The sequence below is a fragment of the Psammomys obesus genome, unplaced genomic scaffold (genome assembly GCF_907164565.1).
Source record: "Psammomys obesus unplaced genomic scaffold, mPsaObe1.curated_primary_1811, whole genome shotgun sequence".
In the NCBI taxonomy this organism is placed as follows: Eukaryota; Metazoa; Chordata; class Mammalia; order Rodentia; family Muridae; genus Psammomys; species Psammomys obesus.
Genome location: NW_026596117.1, coordinates 20,323,541 through 20,347,470, shown reverse-complemented (window position 1 = coordinate 20,347,470; position 23,930 = coordinate 20,323,541). Strand labels below are relative to the sequence as shown.

The following is a 23,930-nucleotide window of genomic DNA, read 5'->3' as shown; positions in this document are numbered from 1 at the left end:
CAGACACGACTGACAGGACTCAAGTCCCTCTAGCAGTTTGATTAAAGAACCTGTGTGCTTCCAACTCTTTCCTTCTTGTCCTTTTGCTGTTCTCTCTGGTAATTATTCCCCCAGAGGACCAGCCTCAAGTTCTGCCGGGGAGAAAAATGTCAGCGCTAAGACATCTTTGACAGCCTCAAATTTCTTAATGGCAAAGTGAAGAACCAAAAATTGCTTTCATTATTCTCTGCTCTACGGCATCCGGATCACCCTACAGGGGCTCGCTCTGTCTTTATGCAATGAACGAATAAACAATCCTTTATTCAAATGGCTTCTATTAAAAACAGCCCTCTCGGCTCACTCTTTCAATCTCTCTGGCAACTCTCTCAGGATATATGGAATTTACTTATGTATTTCTCTGTCTGCCAAATGAACTGAAGGTGTCCAAAGACCTCTTAGCTGCTACATACATTAACTGTCCCTGCTATAGTAACCCGATAAATGGTACCCAGAGGGAAAACCTCATTTCCTTATGAAACCAGCCTGCCTTGTTGTTGGAAGACTTCCAGTGACTGAGTGAAAAAAAAAGCCTGTGTATGTGCATGCCTCTCTCGCTCTCCATATATGTATACATACATACATACATACATATCCACACATACACATATACATACATATGTATATATGGATCTACATAGTTGGTTTTTCTTAATGAGAAACTGGAATCTCCTTCCTTGTACTTTTTACTGGTTGAACTAGCTTTACTTTCTGTGGAGACCCAGAACATGATGGCTTTGTCAGCTACGCTGATGGCTCATGTAATGGCCTCTGTGCACTCTCCTCCTCTTTTCCATTGGACTCATTTCCCATTTACTGTCTCACCAAATCTCCTCTACTGCCATTTCTTACCTTCACAGACTAGATGATGACATCTGTCATCTTGTCATTCATATTTGTTCGGGTCAAATATGTGGGGTTTTTTTTTTTGCAGAGACTTTGTAAAGGCTGGTCCACGACAGACATTTGATAAGTGCTAGTTGCCAGCATGAGTGAGGAGAGGGTACAGACAAGGCCACTTTGGAGTGCAGCCTCCTCTCCATGAAGGCTGCATCAACGGAATGACATGGAAACTTCCTAAGCCATGTGCAGCTACCTTCCTCCCAGGTTGCCTTTTTGTGGAAGCTACAAGCCAGCAGGCTGGTTCCAGCACAGGGCAAGGTGAGGCTCCAAATCAGAATGAGACAGGTGCAGAGGGACTTTGGCCTACATATTTCTATCACCTTTGGATGAACGCTTTCTCTCCCCTTTCCTTCACATACAGAGTTGAGCACAGGACTTGGGATTTGGAAAGTGGGCCCACACCAGAGCAAACAGTGATGACGGGGATCCCGAGACATGTCAAAATATGACTACCAGCACCCCTGGGAGCCGGGGGGAAAACAAATCCTGTTTCTAAGACTGTCTGCTCTTATTCTCGGATTATACTTTGGGGATGTGAGGAACAGGAGAGAGGGGGTAAGAAACATGAGAAATTTCATTGCCCTAGATGGCCAATCTAGAATATCTATCTGCCTGCCTGTGTTGGGTGGGGTTTTTTTGTTTTATTTTACCCAACATCAACTGTTCAACCCGTGGGTATCAAGGATCTCATCAAGGTTGGGTTCCATCTCGGCAAACTTAACTCTCCTTCTGCTTCTTCTAGGAAGATGCTAAGTGCGGAAAGCAGTAGCTCAACCTCTCGCTACCCAGGGCGAGCACATTCTGTACAACCAGGTCCTCTCCAGGCCCTTTCTTGAGATGTGGACTGTGCGCACAGCTCGCCCAAGTTCCACCATCTGCCGTCAGCAAAGAGGCTTGAACAGAAGGTGCGACATTCTCTAGTGCGCACTCTCGCTGTTAATATTGAGAACAGCTGTCGCAGCTGTCTCCTAGTAAGGAGACCGGGACACACGGGGAAGAGGAGAGCTGGCAAATGTCTGGACACTTCCCCACTGTGGATCCCTGTGGGATCTGTGGGCCACAGAGGTAAGAAAGCTTACACCCCATGCTCAGACCTGGGATGTATCCCCCGAAAAGGAGAAATTCTCTTAGTCATACTCTCTGCTAGCCCCATCCTCTAAGGATGACCCATTGGCTCCAGGATGTCTCATTTGCCCAACTACTGAGCTCATGGGCAAGACAGAAAAATGGTCACTAGCCACAATGCTGGAGTGTGGCCAGGAGTGAGCCCAGAGCAGAGAGGAGTGCATTCTTGCGTCTGTCTCTTCACTATGGCTAGCACTTCTCAAAATGCCCCTTCCCTTGAAGGGCAGCGCTGAAGAATGACGGGAGCCTCAATCTTCCATCCCATCAGCTGGGAGGCTGACATTCAGAGCACTTTAAAACTGTTTAAACACCCTGAATTTAACAGGTATATCCTCTCCCCTGATAACAAACAGCCTTCTAGGAGAGAAGGAGGGGCCCCCGGCCGTGCTATGGCTAATAACTGACACTGGAAATGACTGCATTCTGACTAGCCACCCAGGAAACTAAAGAGAACACAGCAGAGTTCCAAACTGTCACTCTTTAAGAAACAGGTACAATGTGACATGGGACCTGGGCATGGCTGTCACATTTACTCCCCAGCATGCTGAGTCATTTGTTCAGCCATTAGAGAGAGACCCGGTGGGGTGGCTCTTCTTCTTAGTCACTCAGCCCATCACCTTCCCCAGACAGGACCAACACAGAAGTAGGTTAGGGTCCAGACGCAACCAAACTCAGGGGCAAATGATGGTGGTAAAAGGTTAAACAAAGGCCTGTCTTCGGAGGGCAGAGGCGGCTGTGAGGGATGATGATGCCATGGAAGAAGCAGTGAGTTGTGCCAGACATGAGATGCCAGGGGAGGGGAGAAGTGAAAAGTTGCTGGTTACCTCTCTCTGAATCCAGGCAGGCATGAAGGAAGAGCAGAAACAGCACGTTAGCATCCATCCTGCGTCCAGCCTACACAACAGCAGCTCTCAGCCCCGGCAATCCCATCGTAGTTCCCAACTCTGCAGCCATTAATAGCCTGTCTGTGCTTATTTTAGCCGAACCCCATCACCCAGGGGAGTGTATTTCAAGCCACACTACGATGAAGCCAAGAGTTGCCAGCTGAATTTGCAGAGGCAACAGATCAGCCGGGGGAGGTGACCAAGCTTAAAATATCGCAGTCAAATACAGGAGGCTGTTTGCAGGAAACACTGGCAGGGAACTTATCTTCATTCTCCAGCCCCAGCTTCTCACAGTTTAAAAAAGAAAAAAAAAAAAAAAAACAAACAAACCAGAAACCAACACACACACGGAACCAATGAGGCAGCTGCAGCCTTACCTGCTTCACAGCACCTGGACATGCTGTTAGAGCTGCAGCCCTGATACCCGGGAGCTTTAGCAAAGCCCTCAGCGGGCAATGGGAAGGGACGCAGAGCAGAAAGTGGAGGGCAGAGTGGGTCAGGAAAGAGACAGGAGATGAAAACATCAAGGGTGTGGGCAGAGAGTAGTGCCAGAGAAGGGGTGCAGGTCCAGAGAAATGCTAGAGAAGGGAGGAAGGGAATGTAGAAAGGAGCATGTGAGGCAGGGGCCACGGAGATGGAAGGGTGGATAGACGGACGGATACGACAACAGCCAGTTTTGAGTTTTATTCTCAGAGCCACCCCGAGTTGCCAGTTGACCCTAGAGAGGCCCCTGAGTCCTCTATCCCTTTCTATTCTGTCAGAGGCAGTAGAAAAGGGTCCAAAGGCAGAGTCCTGTAAGTGACACACAGGCGTTCTGTAGAGTAACAGTCTGAGGGGGCAGAGGGCCAGATAGCTAAGCCATGAGGAGATGCAGGATTCACAGGGACCTGCTCTCTCCTGCACCTCGGCTCCACAGCTGTTGTCACCCAGGCTAGCAGGGCCCTGAGGATGCTAGTTAATAAGCAATCAAGGACACCAGACAGTGACCTACTCCACCTCAGAACAATGCTTGTGCCATAAAATCACATGGGGGCTGGGATGTGTACCCACAAACCCAAGTGGGCACAAAGAAAACCTGTCTTGAAAAGAAAAAAAAAAGGCTAAAAAAAAAAAAAAACCGTAGCATCCAAACTGTTACTTTGTGGGGAAGATTACAGAAGATTTTATTCAATATATTTGTGATTTGTGTGAATATTAAACAACAGGCACAAATACATTTTACACATTTACCTCCACATTCATGGAAAATCACTGTGACCAGCACGTGGCCAAGGGCCAGCACAGGTGACCCCTCCAACATTTATGATTACTATAGCACGCCCTATACACTGAGTTCTGGTATCATAAGGTCTGTGCCTGCAGACCCTGACAGCCTGACAAGGTCATTAGCATGGTGTTCATAAACACAGGAGAAAACAGCTTCCGTGAGTTTGAGGAACTTGGCGAGGTCATACAGCAAACTCATGGCGGAGACAGCATTTGTGTTTCAAGTCTTTCTTAGTCTGTCTCTCAGATGATAAACCCACCAGGCTAAACAAGTTTGCTTAAGGTGGGACCAAAGGACTTGACAAGAAATCTGGGTCCTTGGAGGATCAGAGAGCTCAGGTTTCCAGGAGAGCTTCTTTAGGCTAAGGGGGCAGGCAGAGCCAGGGTTTTCCAGGATGGTACCTACCTTCCCATTGTCAATTTACCAGGCTCCCCTAGGTGCCACAGTATTAGATGGACATCCCTGACCTAGATGTCCCATCAGTGAAGGTCATCAAGCCAGCCACATGAGCTGAACCAACCGTGGGAATCAGTGAGATGACAGGCATCGCAGGCACACTGCCCTCATAACTACCGGTGGCCCCTGAGGGAGATTCTCTCACGGGAAGGCTTTCACCTAGGATGTCACTGATCGTTCCCTGGAACAACATAGCGGCTAAGGTGCCTCTGCACTCGGCCTGCCCTGCTATCAGAGGCAATCTCTACGGTAACTTTCTAAAGTCAGTGGCCCTCTAGAGTCTCAGCTTTCCTACCTCAGACAAGATAGGCTCCTAGAATGTCCATCCTTACAGTTTCTTTCTTTGTTTTTATTTTTTGTTTGTTTGTTTGTTTTTGAGACAGGGTTTCTCTGTTTAGCTGTCCTGGAACTCACTCTGTAGACCAGGCTGGCCTTGAACTCACAGAGATCTACCTGCCTTTGCCTCCCAAGTAGTCAGTTTCTTTTCTTAAGAACAACAACAAAACATGTTCTTTAGGAAGTGGTATTTCTTTGACTCAATCTTGATTTACAGCAAAAGCTTTTAATTTATTACCCTTCACAAATGCCTATGTCTAGTGTATGACAACAATTCTGCCCAATGGCCCTAAAGCTAAAGACTTAGAATAGGATGTTTCTTCTGTGTATAGCCTTGGCTATTTAAAGTCATGCCTATTGCAAGGGACTCATTTGAACAAACACTGACATGCAGCCTCTGTGGTTCCCCCCGCAGGAAGAACTGGGAAACGTCTAAATGGAATTAACTTTGGGGGGCTTAAGAGATACTGCTTGCTGTAAGTGTTGAAGTAAAAACCAGCCATAAATAGAGACTTCAGGGGAGCTTTGAAACATAATCCAAACATCCCAAAGAGTCACAGCCAGCAGCAGCTGCTCCACCTCTCAGTATATCGTAATTTTGCCAAATGAAAAACAACAACAACAAAAAAACATCGGCCCAGAGCTGGGCTTTTACCCAAGACGAGCCATTCGGAGAGTGGAGGAGGCTAATTTAGTCAGCTGTAAGCCTGCTCCCTTCTCAGAAGAATCAGGCCCCAAGATTTGTTCCAGCGGCGGGGCTCACCGGGACGGCCCAGAGCAGCACACTCTAGCCCGCAGCACCTTGGAAAAACAAATGCAGGAAAACTGGCAACGTTTTCCTTAACATAAACCCAGAAGAGCAGAACTACTTGGCATGTGCAACCGGCATCCCTGAAAAATGCTGAAAAACAACAACAGAAACAGCACGCCAGAGTGACACAGGACATCGTCATCTGTGCCCTGGCCAAACCACTTCCCACTCAGGCAATAACACCACTGTCCCTTTATCATACCTTGAGCTCACAAGGCAAGGCCTCTGCTCTGCCCCGCTTGTCCACTACTGTGGAACCCGTACACGTGCTTTTTGATGCTTCCCTTCATCACTGTGGGTCTTTGGAACCTCTGGGTGTGGAGTCGCCATCACTCACATGACAGTGAACTGTGAGGAAGGGTCTTACACCTGTTCTGGCACCAGACAGTCCGTTCTTCCTGCCCAGCTTCACACCCTTTAGTCACTGGCTTTGACTAGCTGTGTGCCCTTGGTTGGGGGGCCCTTGGCTTCTTGGTTCTCCAACTTCATCTGTAACTTGGGCAAACCAGTGGAACACACATCTTAACATGTAGGGGAGTTACATGTGAGTCGATCCACAGAGAGCTCTTGAGCTATCATGGGTGGCGGTGTGAATTTGATGTGATGTGGGGGGGGTGGGGCAAAAACACAGCTTGTTTTGAATCATGACCTCTTTTGTGGCCTACAGCAACAGTTCACAAGGAGGGCCTGCATCTCAATTTCACGCTCAGTTCTGGAGAGGGACGGAGCTGGAATGGCCCAGCAGACCCCAGTAGAATTTCCTCCACCTAGCCGGTGAAAAAAACCCGCAGAACTGAAATGAATAACAAGTTTATGCAAATTTCCCATCTGGTTTCTGAGGAAATTCACATGCTTCAGTGCAGGGACAGGCTTCCTTTCCTACTGAGGATGACACCTGCCTTGAACTAGGGATGTAGCCATCCTTTCCAGGGCAGGCTCTTTCCTACCTGCTCCAGTGGCAGCCATGGACTGGAGCACGAAAGAGTTACTGTGACCGAGGATTTACAATGGGGTGGGGATATTAAAATTCAAGGCACATTCTTCTCAACAAAGGGCTTCTAGTGATAACTGGAGAGAAGATACAACAGTTAAACTGGCAGCTCACAGATGGGGGCGGGGGATATACCGAAAAGCAACCAAGAAATGGGTGTTTTGTTTGTTTGGTTTTTCTACCCTAAAGTCCATCTTGTGAAGAAGAGCTGAAAAGTTCCAGCTTCCCTTTGTGCAGAACTACAGATCAAAAAAGGGAAACGCAAAAAACCCCCGCCTCACTGACGAAGTGGAAATTTAGCGTTTAGCTTTCAAATGAGGGGTAAGTCACGCCACGCTACGGCTTGGAGGGAAAAGTTTGAGCTCGTTAAAGAATACAATTCTATAAATCACACATGAACGGTGAAGGCGTGGCTTTCTTTCTGAAAGCAGACACGGTAAAACAGAGGCATGCGCCAGCCAGAGTGCTCCTATCTGACAGCGTAGAGGAATGCCTGTATGCTGAAGGCTTTGATGCGGAGTAGTGAAGACGATAGCTCTCTAAACTGTGTAGGAAGTGCCTGGAGCGTGAAGGTTCCTGGCAAGGATCAGACAAGACTCCTCGTAAAGAAAGAAAAGAGGCGATGTGCTGGGGTTCGGTGGTAGTGTGCTCAGATAGCATGAAAACAAACCCAAAACTGTAAAGCAAAGCCACGTGGTACCTGAAGGTGAGTGTCCTTCAACGGTATACCTGGCTATCTGGAGAGTCTCCTTTAGGAAAACAATACTTTCAATCGCTTTCTGGGTTTTCAAGGTAACCCGGAACTATCACTATACATCCCGACCCCATTTCTTTGGGAGGGTGGGAGGAATTTCGAAGGTAAATAACACATCAAATGGGTTCTATCATCTCCCACTTAGACGCAAGTATCCCTGATAGTCCATAAATCCAATAGTGTCTAACGACATACAGACAGCCCTAGAAAGAATAGTCACTGCTGTTGAAATAAGCACAGGCCGTCTCTGATGGTAGGACATATTTTATAAAAGGGAATCCAGGGGCCAGGGAACCTAAGCTAACTTTCTGCAACCCCACATCGAGCGGCCTCGAGCTCTGACCAAGCAGAGTCTGGGCTGCACTTGACCCAGCTCGCCCCTCTGTTCCGTGTGTCCCATGGGAACCTGGTACCTGAGCATGACTCTCATTAGTTGACTTTGATTAGGTTCCCTTTCCTGCAGGACATGTGGCCTTAGTTCTTGTGGTTGTTCTCCTTCTCCCTCGAGCTTTTCCTGTGTCTTATTTCTCTGTGTCTCTGTGTCCCAACCAGACTACCGTTTTTCACTGCTGGGGCCAATAACAGTAATTAACTGCTGTGTCTCCTTTAAATTTCCTTCCTTCTTCTCCCAATTATCCCCCAGCCTACTTCCTCTCCCCCCCCACCCCCCGCCAAATTCCCTGCCTTCCCAACCCTGCAGCCCCCGGCCCCAGACATCCTAGTCTCTTCCTTCTTTGGAACTGTGTCCACTGCCCGTCACCACACATTCTGTGCAGTTCCCCTTGGGCAATCACCACTGCATACAACAGGCTCCACCATTCCCAGCTACAGCGAACTCGAGCCACATGAATAGCCCTGATTATCTGCTCATGACTTCTCCCCTCTCTCCCACAACTGGAAAGAAAAGTCCATGTGAGCAGGGGCCTTTCACCTTATACCCACCACCGGCTGGCATGGGGTAGGCAATTGACAAGCCCTCCAGAATGAGTGACTAGCTTGAACAGAGGGCTCAGCCTGGAGCGTGCTGCTGAGAACCTAAGGGAATTCTGCCTCCCCGGCTGGATGGATTCCTCCTTCTCTTACTGTTATTCATCACAGACAGCCCTTTAAAAATGACTTAGGTTCGTGTTGCATTTTCATGTTATCTGAAGTCATGTTAAGATGACATCCACTTCTCCTGCAATGGGCAGGAGGAGAGTTCTTGGAGGTTCATTCATCTCTTGTGACTATTTGAACACAAAGCACATCTGTGTTCGTCTTATCTCTAGCAACGTGACAACGATGTTTCTAGGGTCCCTAATCAGATTCCTTCTTTGGGACATTCGTCTAAATGAAAAAACAGTTTCTTTGCTCCTAACAAATCAATACATAAATTTCCCCCTTGATAGATTTTTATCAAGATTTATTGGCTCTACAGATGATTTTCTTTATGTTTGTACTCTGAGAAATAAAGCTTGTTACTCAGGGAAAAGGCCCAAGATAACACATGTGCTAAAGGAGAGGGTAGGTGGAAAGCTCTAGGAGATCCTGAGAGCATCCTGGGAGGGGGGGGGGCACACGGTACCCCAACAGGAGTCACTTTCTGACAGTGGGATGTGTGTTTTTCCTATATAGTAAGTTTGTTTATTATTTTTAAGTGCATGCATGTGGGTCTCTCTGTACACACAAATCAGAGGACAATTTGCAGGAGCTGGTTCTCTCCTTCCACTATGCTTGGCCTCTACAGGAGAAGTCTGTGACCCCTGTTCTAGCTGATCTGATGAGCATGTGCTGAATAGTTTGCAGAGTACCCAGTGCAAAACAGAAACATACAGCTGCCTAAAGAAATTATTTCAAGTTTCAAGATTGGTCCTGGCATCACCAAAGAGAAGAGAAAAGGCAGGACAGTACCAGCAGACAAGTATGGGGCCTGGTGAGGGTGAGGCAGGAGAATAACTCTTATTAGGTATCAGTGACAGACTCCAGAACTGGCTGGCAACTATTCCATCATGGCACTGGTTCATTTTGGGTTGCTCTAACAAAAATACCAGATTCTGGGTGCTTTACACAGAAAAGAAGTTTATTATTGTAGGTCCAGAGTCCAGCTCTGATGACAGTCTTTGGCTCTATCAAATATGGTGATGGCATCAGAATGTGAGCACTGGATCACTTGGCAAAACAGGAAGCCAGAGAGATTTGGGAGGGTTGCTAGACTCACTTCTAAAATTCGGCTTTTACGGGACTTCCCTGCACCAGTAACTTACAGGATGCTGCTGCCTGATGTAATTTCTTTGAACTAGGTAGGACCTAGACCTTAAAGGCCTGTCACCTTAATATCAGCCAAGCAAGGACCAAGTTTCCAGCACATGAACCTTGTGGGATAACCTCAAGTTTAACTACCATTAAGAACTAAAATGTCAGATCAGAAGAGTCTCCAATTTGTCAATCCTCCAAAATCCATTTAAAAAAAAAATCTAGCTGTGGATACAGCTCAGTGATAGACACGAAGCCCTGGGTTCAATCCCAGTCTCTTTCTCCATCTCTCTTCTCTATCTCTGTCTGTGCCCCCCACCACACACACACCAAGAAAACACATCTATGGAAGCCCTACATGCTTATCCATGTGGATCTTTAATTCAGCCATTTTTTTTTAATGTCACTAGCAAGCTGTGACACTAGCAAGCTGTGACACTTAGCATCTTTCAATGGGGAAGAGACGAAGACAAGAGCACAGCAGACCCTCAGAAACAGCATGCGCAGGTAGCTCAACAAATAGACGCGCACTCTGACATGACAGAATCAGGCCAACCTGGCCCCAGATGACGGCCGTGCTTTCGGCAGCTGCTTTCTGCTTCCCTTCTATCATAATTATTTCAACCGTCATCATTTATTCATCCCCCCGCCCCCAACAAGCTTACAAGTTGTAGGGTAACTAGTCCCGGCCTCCAGATCAGAAAGGCTGGCAGCCCCACTCGCTCCTGCTCCTTCCCAGCTGCTTAAAATTCTGATTGCAGACAGAATGTTTTGCATCCGTATAGTTTTGCAAAACTAAAATTATTTTCAAAACCCGTGTTTCCCATCACAGTTGCCCTTAATTTTCAGGTTCATAACTCTGTGGAGATGACAGAGAAATCCTTTCAGCAACCAAACACAGACTGTCCTCACTTAAAGTGACTCAACTTGACTATTTTTACAGCCTTCTGAAGGCAGGAAAGCGATATGCATTCAGTCGAAACTATACTTTGAATTTTGATCTTTTCTCGGGCTTGCAATAGTTGGTACAATGGGCTCTTGTGAAGCTGGGCAGTGAGCTGTGGCCCAGGGTTTTCTATGTGATCAAGAGAAAAAAAAAACTAACCAATGTTTAGGCTTGCTAGGCAACAATGTCAGGTATGGGCTTTAAAGATATTTTCTGTTTACAATATTTTCAATTTACTGGGGGGCTCATGAAATAATTTACTGGATGCCCCCCAATTTAAGACAAGGAACACCTGTGTTTTGTTGCCCTGTTTTTCACATACAAAGAAATGTTCCTTCTAGCTTCCTCAAATGCCAGTGAATTCTCTGCCAAGCTGCCATGGGAGTCTGGCCTTTCCATTGGACACACCCATAGAAGAGTTTTAACTATAATCAGTTGTTAGAAATATAGAAAATGGGAAACCATCAATGGTTTCTTATAGAACCGGGAGCAATGGTGAATAATTTCATATATATGCTGAATTCCCCCCCCCCCTTATTCTGAATCCCCTTTATTTTTAATTTAGAGCAGAGAGGGGGAAAAATGCTTGAGGTCTTATAACAAGTAGAAAATGACCGTCAAGAGCACGGAAGGGTAAAGTGTCTTGGAAAAAATAGTCAAAAGCGTAAGAGTCCACTGGGTATGTGGACTGCAGGAGCCCACAAAATGAAGCCAAGGTCTTGACACAACATAAATTTAAAGTGAGTCACTCCACTGCTTAATAACCCTGTCCTTGAACAATCATTACTTCCATTAACATGTATTCCCAACAGAAATAACCAAAGAATCCACATCACCGGCTTCCTGCATCTCCCACATCCAACCTGTCAGTTCGGCCTCGAGAGCATCTCCTCACCCTGCTTGTTTCTCTTCACGCCCTCCATCATGTACTAATCCCGCCTGGACCACAACTGGCCCCTGGACCCTTTGCTCCTAGTATCCTTTCTTGATCGCCCTCTCCAGGATCTGCTTCTATGAAGTAGATTAGAGACTGGCATTCTCCTTGCTACTACCCTTCAAGAGGTCTCTCGACCATCAAAACAAAAGTCAGAGCTGCAACCACAGTTCAAGGACCCTGTATAGTCTTATTCCTACCCGAATCTTCTGTCTGCACACAGACCACTGGTCTCCTTCCCCCCCTCCCCCGTTCGGCCATTCTGGCCATACCATTCAAGACCAACTGAAGCCTCAACTCCCAGGGTGGGCTGCCTTCTGGTGGCCCCTCTCCACTGAGCTACTTACTGTCTGTTATGCCATGCTGTTGACTGTTTTTAAGAAAGACCAAGTCTCTATGATCTTGCTGCTTCCAGAACTGTTTTCCTGGGTCTCTTTGAGCATGGACAGTCTCATTCTCCATGTAATTCCTAAAGTGTCTGACTCACAGACTCCCTATAGATGCCAAACAGATTAACCTACGGATTATTACTAACCAGATGATGACAATTAAACTCTACAACAGACATTGAAGAATTTCTATCTACATTTGTTCACTGATACATCCTGAAGTTCAGTATTTTATGAGATACAAGCACCATCCTAGGGCCTAAGATTCAATGGTCTAAGAATTAAAAAAAAAAAAAAAAAAAGTCATGGTTTGTGTTTAATATAGGCGCTTAACAAAGAAGAAATTTCACTTCCATTTAGCATATCATAGATGAAATTGGCGGAAGACTGGAAATTCGGGCAAATATGAACTTATCTGACATGAATCTTCTCTCTACCTTGGTGCACCGAGAGGGGAGGCTTCCCAAGTACGCTTGAGGTTCCCCACCCCAGAATCCATCTTAGCACGCTGCAGACTGTGAGAGACACAGGTTTGCTTAGTCAGTAGTGCAGGATGGAATTTATGTTTCCGAGGGTTTGCTTCAGACAGAAGCTGCTCAGGTGACAGTAAGAGACGGCATGACTGATGGTTTTTGTAACAGATGAGAATTACCACAGCTGAGTGAACAATGCCACTGCTCAAACCCTTAGAGCTCGGCTCTGGTTCTGCTATAACCCAGGCTACTCTGAGAGGAACCTACGATTGGTAAAGGAAGTTCAAGCCTGGGAGACCCATGGATCCAACTGGCTTCTCTCCATACCCTTTCTTTGGGTGGAGATGTCCGGGGCTCCATCTGCTTACATCCACAGCTCCGGGCCATCCACTCTGCTCTCTAGGTATGTTCCAGTTCAGAAGACCTAACCGTTGGCTCCATGTCAGCACAGTGGGAGTCCCAAGAATGCAAGAAAGTAACCACCAAGCTCACCCTCCCAGCCCTTCACCCCCAGACTAAGGCTCAGCATGCTGAAGTTCAATAAATGCTTGTTAAATAAATAGATGACTCCCCACTGTTCAAAAGCTATGGGAACTAAAAATGCTGTGCCCATTATTTTAAGAAGCGGGATTTCCATTGCTGAGCCAAGAACCATGGCACATTTTCCCCTAGACAGTGGTTGATGATTGATGGAAAGTCTTTAATTTCCATCTCATCTTTGAGGACACAGTCATGGGCAATTTTACAAAGTTGTAGGTTAAAATGCACAAATCCAAACTTAGGGCTGGTTTTCTTGACACCATTTTCTACCTCTAACTTCTTGTGAAAAATCTGTAGACATTTACCCCTTTTCCAAAAGCAAATAACTAAGACAGAAGTAGCAAAGATCTGTGTGTTAGGTAGGAAACTTAGAAAATGCCCTTGTGTCAGAGCAAGGTTTGAGGAAAGAGAGAGAGAGAGAGAGACTTACTGGTCTGGGGAAAACTAGAAGAAAACAGGCAGAATCCCCACTAACCCCTCAGGCGCCAAGTGAAAGGCAGGCTGCAGCTGCGGAGTTATCAAAAGAAGGAAAAAGACTAATGGGTTGCCCCCTTCCCCCTCCTCCCACCCAAAGCAGTAATGAAGATTCACAGCTACACATTCATTAGGGGATCGATGGACGTGCCTGGTTACAATATTGGGACAGGGAAATGGATAATTGCTAGAAAAGGCAAAGATTCCTCAAGAATTTAATCAAGTGTTGTAAGCAATATTTAAACCGTTGTGTCTTTCTACTTTGTCAATGCCAAGAACAGGCATGCAATAAGTTGGCTGTGTTTCTACATTTTGGGAATTTGAGGCATTTTCTACCCATGGAAATCATACTAATATTCTGCCACATAAATAAAATTATTTGGAAATGAGGTCTTTCTACACAAAGGATATATCGCCTTTAATTCAAACACTGCATTTTAAAAACCTGTAATATTTTTTTCACTTCTAATTCAGAAGAGATTTCCATGAACATTTCTGGGGGGGGGGGGCGCACATGTGAGATGAATACACACAGCCACAAGACACTGGCCATCACAGGAATGCCCAGGCAGACCATCGGTTGTCCAGCACTTCCTGCTGAGATGGTAAACTGAGATCAAAGGAATGCCTCCCACTCATTTCATACAACCCCGAGTCTTCCCTCCTCAGCCCAGCTGGCTGCCCACCTCCAGGCATCACGCTGAGCACGCCGAGGCTGCGGCCTTTGTCCCGCGTGTCTCCAGGACCCACCTCGCTGCCGCCAAGCCTGGTACCCCATGCACCTGCAGACAAAGGCTTGCCACCCCTCTCCAACTTCCTCACCTTGGGTTCTCGGTCTACCAGGTACCGGGGCAGGGTAGAGACGCTATCCGTGGCTCTGGGACCAGGACCTGGTGTCCTAGCCAAGCCGGCTGGATGCACTTGCTTAAGCCAGCGGCGGCAGCAGCAAGCAGCGGCTGCGGCGCGCGGTCCGCGCATTTCAAGTTCAAGCTAGCTGCTTCCGCGCCGCCCCGCCCCGCCCGCGAGGCCCCCGCCTCCCATTGGCTGCTGAGCCAGGGCCCTCCCGCGGCGCTCCCGCCAGGTGCTCCAGCCAGATGCTTAAGCAGGTATTCCAGCTGCAAGGGTCTTTCGTGCAAAGGGGTGATGCAAACCCGCCACCCTGTGACTAACATTCCTCTTTGTACCGTCTCAGGACTGGTAAAGAAAGTTAATTCTGACCTCGTTGTGTATGCGTGCTACTACCCACAGCCGGAGAACCTCCGCCACAGACTGTGGGACAAAGCAGAAAGTGAACGAAATGAAGAGATTTTAGAAGGGAGTCCAAGGAGAACTGAGTTGGACGGTTACAGACCACCTGCTAATTTGCACCAACACCTTACAGCGACTCATCTCTCCAACCCTGCTTAAGACACCTCTTCCGAAGGGCTGACTGAAAAGCCACGCTCACTCGGGCACTCTTAACACTGTCCTTTCTAGCTGTCAGCCTCCCCCCCCCCCCCCCCACCTATGTGGAAGCAGAAACGTGTCCAGCTGGCCAACTGACAGCATTTTAAATGGAACCGGCGGTCAAAATAGACGTCTGAAAGGAAAAGGCAAGCTCATTTGCTGATTCCATTGTGTGCATGGAATACTTCCTTTGTCTCATTGTGCTGGGCAAGAATAAGTTATTTGATTAATTGACAAAATGAAGATGGTATTGGCTGCGTTTCATTCAAACTCCCACACACTCCTTGTGCAGAGGGAAGAACAGAAAATAGGAAGCAGACGCCGAGAATGAAGGAGTGTGTTAAATGAGGAAGTTTGTCTGATTTGGAGAAGCACAACAGGTGTACTGGAATCTCTTCTTGACGTTCATGTTTTAAAACATTTACTTATCTGCTCAATGTTGATGATGCGCATTTGCTAAGCTCCGCTGTCTGTACTGATAGCTCCCCTTCTTGCTTAGCAGGTGTCTTTCCAGGGAGAGCACTGTTTGGCTCACAGTGATCTGAGTCTAAGACCTGTGTGTTGCCTCTGTTATTTAAAAGACTTAACTCAGATTCGGCTACTTACAGCAACTGCAGGGTTTGGATGCAACAAAGCCCAAAAGAGGCGCTGGGGGTAGGTTTGAGGTTCAGCAGGCAGGGCAGCCATCGCTAAGGCTGGAGATGAACTGATTTCACGCATTAGAACTTCCAAGGTGGCTCTCCTCCCTCTCACACAATTCCAGAGTGGGTCCCTGTCTCTCTGCCTGTGGCGGGATTGAAGTGACAATTCAGTCCCATGTGAGAGCGAGGGTGTCTCCTGGTAGGAAAGTCCTACTTGACAACCGTCAAGGCTCTCTCAAATGTGCCTCCCCAACTGTGCTACCACCCTGGTCCCCACGACCATCTTCACTCACTGGGATGGCTGCAGTGGTGTTTCGAGTCTCCGTGCCTTCCTTGTCCCTAACAGACTGTGTTCATACAATCATACATAGGTCCCTTTCAAACTTTCTCGTGGTGGCACATGCTTGAAATCCCTGCACTAGGGAGATGGAGGCAAGGGGATCAGGATTTCAAGGTCAGGCTCCACTACACAGTGAGTTCAAGGGCAGCCTGGGCTACATGAGGCCCTCTCTTAAACACACACACACACATACACATACACACACACACACACTAATTTCGAGCATCCATGCCCCTTGCTTAAAACCCTCCAATAGCCTTCCCTTGCAATGAAGGTCCACGAATACTTCCGGGACTCTGCGGTTGAATGGGATCTGATCCTTGCTCCTCTTTCCTTCCAGTCATTGCTGCTAACAGTCCTTGCTCTTTCTTCTGCCTCTAGCTTTCTTCCAGTTCCAGGAATGTGTCTAGCTATTCCCAGCGCAGGGGTCTTTGCCCTACCTGTTCCCTCCTCCTGAAATGCCTTGACCTATACCCCTTGCCTGGCCAGTCTTTTCTCCATTCTTCAGATTTCAGCCCACACACTGACCGCTTCATAAAGAGTCCCTGACTGGCAGCACCTTCATTGCTTACTACTGGCTTCGCCCCCCGCCCCCGCCCCAAACCCGCTGTGGTTTGGCAATACACATTTGGATCATCACCCACTTATTACTCACTCACCCCGGTGTCTGAGATCCAAGATCAGCCTCTGACCAGTCAACGTTCACAATGGAGCCCTCATCAGAATTCTGGCCGCCAAGATACAGCTCTCACAGTTGACAATATTCTATGCTATGCTACTGTAACACAGTCATGCTGGCTACAACCTGCCAGGGTCAGAGTTAGTGCATGGCTCACGCTGGGACCTGGCCCCATGCGCTTCTTCCCATGGGTGACCACAATCAAACACCTCTATAATAAAGCAAGCATATGCTGAGAGTCCTGGCAGGCAAAGGCGGAGGTGGGCGGAGTCAGGGCCTTGGGGGCTGTTCCAACTATGAGCACATTTCCTGACATAGGATAATGCATCAACATTAATGATTATGTTCCGTGACTTTAGTCCTTTTCTCAGTTTTTCAGTGACCACGAAAAATCAGACTCCCATTTCCAAACACCTACTGTGAGTCAGTGTCCAGATCCAGGAGTCACCTCTCTCAGGAGCCTCTTCCCTTTTTTGCCAGGGCTTGGCATCCTTGCCTATGGCCCTGCTTTTGGCAGTGGTCAGCAGTACTGGAACATCTGCTTTTGTGTGGGATATACGTTAGGTCAACTCCAAGTCCCTAGCAAGTCCCTAGCCTCAGACAGAGTACCCAGCCTATACAGCCCCCCAAAACATTCTTCAACTACCATAGCAGAACAAAAAAATAAATAAATAAAATTTATTTCTTTCAGACCTATATTTAAACTGGATAATAAATAACCTTTGTAACGTGCAACAGACATAATCCAAGTTCACAGAAATAGGTTCAGTCACACATAAAATTTTGGTACTTATCCCACTATGTTCCCTGACAGATAAAGAAGCTGTTACTGCAGTTACCGAGCGTTAAGGGTGTATGCTATTATTCTGTTTTTTTTTTCTTCTTTCTAAAAATAAAAATGTTGCTAAAAATTATTATCCTCTTTAAAAACCTGACATGAGGAGAAACCTGGCATGATTTATAAAAACAGGGAAGCAGATCACTGAACTCTCAAGTCACCATACTTCCTAATTAGGATGAAATATTGCAGTTTATTTGCATAATATATTAAGAGTTAAAAAAAAAAAAACCCACGGCTACTTCTCTTCCCCTCCCCTGTACAAAGCTGACTGAAAATACAGCAGGCATACCAATAACCCAGAATACATCCCTAAGAAACAGCAGGGAAAAAAAATCAATTTTATTTCTTTCAGACCTGCATTTAAACTGGATAATAACTGCTATAATGTGCAACAGACATAATCCAATTTCAGTTTGTTTGATTAGATGAGTATAAACATTAAACAAGAAAGCCAAGGGAATGTCATAACAACGTTTACGCTCTTAGCTCATTATAGAACAAAGCGTTCTCATCTGCTCCTGGAAAGAAAGCTACTAGGAAAAATATAACATGAATCTGAACCATCCTTAAGTACCATCCACAAAGATGCTTATACTGCCCCAGCTGGAGATCAAAGCAGCTTTGAACCAGCAGCCACTTCAACTTCCTACCCAAATTAGGAGATTAGCCCTGACCACCACCACCCCCGTGGGGGGGGGCTTGAACACGAGAGACTGAGTTCAATTCCATCACACTGCACCATCAAAGCCCCACCCAGGCCAGTTGGTTCTCACGGCATAATGTGCATAATAGCTGGTACGATGAAGGTACAGGATGTGGGAGCATGGGGGGGGTGAGCAGGCTTGGGGTAGAGGTCCTGCAGTATTATACAAGCAGCCCCCTTCTGGATCCCACAAAAGCTCTGCGGGCAGGTGTCTTGTGGACCGCGCATGGAGAAGTTGGTTCTAGAGCTGGCGCCTAGGATGGCTGACAGGAGTGAAACGGCAATACCACACAGTAGGCCTCCCTCGGCCCCCTCTCCAGAGCTCAGAAGACGGTAACTATGCTTCCCTTGGTTTGGGGTCTTTGGGTCTGGGCAGCATTGCTGTAGGTCAACACCTTTCAGACTTCCCTGTGGGAGGGCATCCATCATCTGGGATCGGCTAAAAGGCAGAGGTGTGGGTGGAGAGCCTGGCGAAAAGGCCTGTCGACGGTATGTCCTTACGCAGCTGGTTATACTACTGTGAGTCGCAAGAATCCTAGTGCAAAATATGCCAACAGTGATCACAATTCAAGCAAAGGGCAGCAAAGAATTCAGTTCAGATCTGCAAAGAACCCCGGGCAATGAATGGCAAGGACTCAGTCAGGACCAGGAACATTCCCAATTTACAGGATCCTGTTCCCCCAAGACGGTCATTCTTGGAGTCTGTGCTGTGTATCTGCAGAAGGAACCGCACTCTGCCCCACCAAACCCATGAGACAGAAGCGTGGCTTGCATTCGGATTAAGGCCATGACCTTTATAGAAAGACCTCCAGGTTTTAGCACATGCTCTCTAACTCCGTCCTCTCACAGAAAGACCCTCCCCAAGACAGTCTCTGGCCCAGTGGTCCAGGCATTGCCTGTCCTGACCTATAAAATTCAGAGGTTCTTTATAATAAATGTATGTTTACAACAGAAGTCGATATATGTGGAAGAGTTCCAAGCCCCAGGCAGGCAGCACAGCTCATTTTCTTTATGCAATATTCAGCACACAAAATCTCCTACTAGACCAAAGACCACGGGCAATTCCCTGGCATCCACCAGACTTTCATAAAGAGACTGACTAGCCCCCTCCTCCTAACAGTTCTCATGTTCCAAAAAGCCGGGGCAGTGAAAGAAGGGGCATCTGGAGAATCATCACCCTCCATGATTCAGAATCCTAACACCACAAGCAATCAGTTTCCAAGGTACTCACCCCTGCCCTACCCCTCCCCTCCCTGCTCTGCCCCTGCCTATTTCCCTCCCCCCAAGCAGCACTACAACGAAATGCAAGGGGACAAAGCCAGTTAGGTGCCTTCAAGCTCACTCACAACCCACATGGTTCAGGGAAGGGAAGCAGCTGTCCGACATCATCCACCATCACTAGAGAAAAGCCACGTTTGTGTCTCTACATCAGAAATTCAAGCCTCACTCGATGAAGATGGAGTATGTGACTGGGAAGATGTGGGACAGGGGAACAAGAACGGAGCACTGGAGTGAGGCCAGGAGGAATTCCCTCTCTCTATTCTAATATTTTATTAGCATTACTTTTATGGCTCTAGGTGCTTTCCCTGTATGTATCGTATGCATACGTAGCACCCTCGGAGGTCAGAAGAGGTTCCCTGGGATTGGAGTTAGAGATGGTTGTGAGCCACAGTGTGGGTGCTGGGAACCAAACCCAGGTCCTCTGAAAGAGCAGCCACTGCTCTTAACAGTTGAGCCATCTCTCCAGCCCCAAGATAAATGCTTGTGTGAAAGGGGGCTGTATTTTTCCCACCTTACTTACCATGATCTGATTTCTGTCTTAGTAATTTTACTTTTCCCAAAATGCGATATAAATGGAATTATAGAGCGTGTGGTTTTTAAAGTCTCATTTCTGTCACTGAGTGAACTACTAAGTCTGTTTGGAGTTCCTTTATTTTCACTACTTGCAAAACATTCCATTCCATTTTCTATTGCTTGGCTGTACACCATAACTTATTCATCCATCAGTGAGTGGATATTCGTATTGCTTCCAGTTTGGGACAAGTTTAGGTCAAGCTAATAATAAGAAAACAAACAAGCTCTGAGGAGGCTGAGGCAGGAGAATCATGAGTTCAAGGCCAGCCTAAGCTACATAGCAAGACCTCCTTCTGAAAAAAAAAAAAATGAGTAGGGGCTGGAGGCAGGGTTTGTAGATCAGTGATAAAGAGTAGGTGCCTAGCATTTGTAAGGCCTTGGGTTCAATCTCTGGTACTGTAGGGAAATAAAATCCAATAAAAAAAATTGAAATACAAATACTTTGCTTTTCATAAACACACACAAATTTGTAGCATCATGAGTTGTTGAGTAAATGCAGTTTAAAACCACAACGACGGGCAGGGGAGGCAGCGTAGTGGTGGCGTTTGCCCAGCATGTGGGAGGTCTCAGGTTCCATCGCCAATACTACAACCAACCAACGAGCCACAGGAGTTCCCATGTCCCAGTTCAGATGGCTAGAGACACAAACTAAACACTCCCAGCAAACAAGCGCAGGGAATCCCAGTGCTGGTGGTGACTGAGCCACGCAACTCCGAGTTGGCCGGAGACAACCCAACAGTGAACGCAACTCAGCGAGCAGAGCGGCAGCTGCTTCCCACGGAGCACACCATCTCTGTACAGCCATCAACCCCACTGTTGTGCCTTTCCTTAAGAGCTGGAAAAACAGGGTCACACTCAAACAAAATGACAGAGAGAGAGAGCGCGCGCAAACCTGTCCATGAACGCTCCGCTCACAGCAGCATCACCCAGGTTTCAGGTGTTAAAGATGGCCGACTGTGAATGGGTTTCTGAAAACTTTAGGGCTGTTGCAGTTTTCCACATTCTTAAACAGGACCACATTGGTAATCTTTAGAAAATAGTTGTGGGATTGCGAAATACAACTACTTTAATTTCTCAGTGGTCACAAAACTGGTTTTTTGGAGCTTGCTGCATTGACTTAGTCCCCGAGGAAGGTTGGCACAGCCTGCTAGTGTCACTTCCCTTGCCAAGAAGCAGCGCCCTCCCACCCCCAAGCTAAAGCTTCAAGCCAGAACTGCACTTAACCTGTCTTCTCTCCACTTGGCTTCTCTCACCAACTCAGGGACCTGAACGTCCCAAAGAGAAATCAGCGACGTCACTTGCTACAGAAACCAGAACAATAGCAATTTGGCTCTTCAAAGTGTGCTGTTTCCTTTTCTTTTACAAGTGCTCTGCCTGCGTCTACATCTGTGTGCCGTGTGTTTGCCTGGTGCCTGCAGGAGACAGAAGAGGGCATCAGACCCCCTGGCACTGGAGTTACAGATGGTTGTGAGCTGCCACACGGGTGCTGGGAGTTGAACTCAGGTCATCTGCAGGAGCAGACAGAGCTGTTGACTGCTGAGCCATCTCTCCACCCTCTCCAATGCTGTTTAAATGAGAAGACATTATTTGTAACCACTGGAGACATCTTACCTTCCTGCTCACTGCAACTCCCCAGCTGTGTGGGGCAGTGCCACTTGGGGATCGATTTGATACTGCACCAATCTACCTGCTTTGTAAATAAAGATTTATGCCAGCACAGACATGTGCCTTTATTTGTACCTTTTTTTTTTTTTTTTTTTAATGGTTGTCTTTGCCTAACAGTAACGAAGAAGAATAACTGAGGCACAGAATGTCCCACAAAGCTAAAATTCTACTGTTGGGTCATGGCCCCTGATCTAGCCATTTCCATCATTCGATTACTGTGATTATTAGCACAACTGCTCACTAACCTTGCACAATGATCAAATACTAACGTAACATGTCATATCTTCACAGTGATTCCTACCATGCCATTACACAGAACATTCTATCAGCTACCTTAGCTATCCTATTTAAATTTTATTTCGCCTTTAACATTTTGTTTTTATTTATGTTTATGTATCTGTGCAAGTATACACCGCGTGCAAGCACATGTATGTGTGTGCGGGCATATACACTCTTAATCCGTTAGCTGTGCCTTCTCCATCCCCAGAGCATTCATCAACAACCCCTCTTTATGAACAGAGGTTCAGAGACAATGAACGAACTGAATTAATGCAGGTTGAAGCAAACATCTAAACTTTATTCTCCAGAGGTTCTGTTCCTACTGTAAATTAGTAATTCCTCCTTCATCCCTTTCCTCCCCACACAAAGAGCAATGTGATCATTGAGCAGGCAGGCTAACATCAACCTGAGGTTTTTCATTTGCCTCCTGCACAGGGCTCAATTAAAGGTCCCCACAAAGTTCAAGGCCCAAGGCTCATGTCCTCGGAGTTGGTCTCCCCTTATTCCTGAACGCTTAACCTATAAAAATGTAGTCGCCTTCTTAAAACCTGCGTTCCTTTCAAATGCATTCGCCAGGCTTCAGGAGGCTGGCTGGGTTGTGTGAGATGCAAAACGTGGGCAGTTTCTGGAGTTTATGCTAAGAGAAGAAGAATACAAGGATGGAGGGATGGCTCTGTGGTTAAGAGTGCATACTCTCCTTGCAGAGGTCCAGAACTCAGTTCCCAGCACCCACAGCAGCTGGCTCACAGCAAGCAGAAACTCCAGGCTCCATGGGGATTTAGGTGCCTGTGGCCTCTGGGGACACTGTACTCATGGGCACACAAACATACACACACACACACACACACACACACACACACACACACACACACAAGCAGACACATACACACCTACCCATAATTAAAATATTAGAATAATAAAAACCAAATTTTTAAAAAAAGAGTAAAGAAGGTAGCATCTTTGGTCTGGCAAGTGTGGAACATACATCATGCTGAGCTGGGGCCCTGATGAAACACAGCTGGCTGTGTGCCATCCCCCAGGATTCTGACCCATTGGGGAATTGTGGTGCTTGGGTCCTCTGAAAGGGTAGCTAACAGCATAGCCGCCTCTCTAACCTGAAGTTTTGTTGTTGTTGTTGTTTTGGGTTTTTTTTGGAAGAGGAGGCCAACATCATTAAAGGACGCCTTACAATTTCCTCTTAGGCACCCAATAACCCAGTGACCAATTTTTACCAGCAGGCAGTTTTAACTTCAGAATTTTAGAAAAACCCAACATGTGCAACTTGTCAAGATGAAGCCACAGGAGGGGAGGAACGCTCGCGGCTCCCCATCCACTGTGATGACTTCTGAGTGCAAGGACTGATGAATTAAATGGGCTCATGACTTATTAACTGGACGGGAAAATGTATATTTAAACACTCCTGATACAGTCAGAACACCAAAACCAGTAACCCGAAAGTCTCAATCATCTCAGAAGCTGGAGGGATGTCACACGAGGGAGCTACATTACTTACCCCAAGCAAAATTCTGTACTGGTGAGACTGAATTGGTCCTTTAACCGCCACAGAGCAGTTTTACTCTTTTGGTCAGCCATGACTGTTCATTTTCATAGCTGCTTTTTATACATGATGGCTCTGGGTGCACCCGCTCTGCTTCTATGTTAGCCAAAAGGATGCTTGTGTAGCCACTAGCCAGTACTTGCGGGCCAGAGCCTTAACCCTGAGTGGACTGTATTTCTTAACCAGAAGCAAAAATACTTAACATTTTGGTGGGCTTTTGCAGGTTCAGGTTGTACAAATGTGTGATTCTGTTTTCCCTTTTGGTCTTTACTTGCAAAATGTAAATAATAAAATCTGTCTCCAAACGTAGTGAGGAATAAAAACACACACACACACACACACACACACACACACACACACACACACACACACA

The 23,930-nt window shown here is 46.9% G+C and overlaps 1 protein-coding gene across 7 annotated transcripts in view; it reads right to left on the bottom strand.

Moving 5' to 3' along the window:
* The window catches only part of Apbb2 (amyloid beta precursor protein binding family B member 2), a 306,075-nt gene that overhangs the window by 20,282 nt on the left and 261,863 nt on the right, over positions 1-23,930 (bottom strand). The window contains exon 1 of one of the 7 annotated variants that reach the window (XM_055629156.1): positions 2,889-2,908. The exons of the other annotated variants lie outside the window; for them this stretch is intronic. The gene's annotated coding sequence lies outside the window, so the exon portion shown is untranslated. Of the gene's footprint in view, positions 1-2,888; positions 2,909-23,930 lie in introns of those variants that run through there. 7 annotated transcript variants of the gene reach the window in all.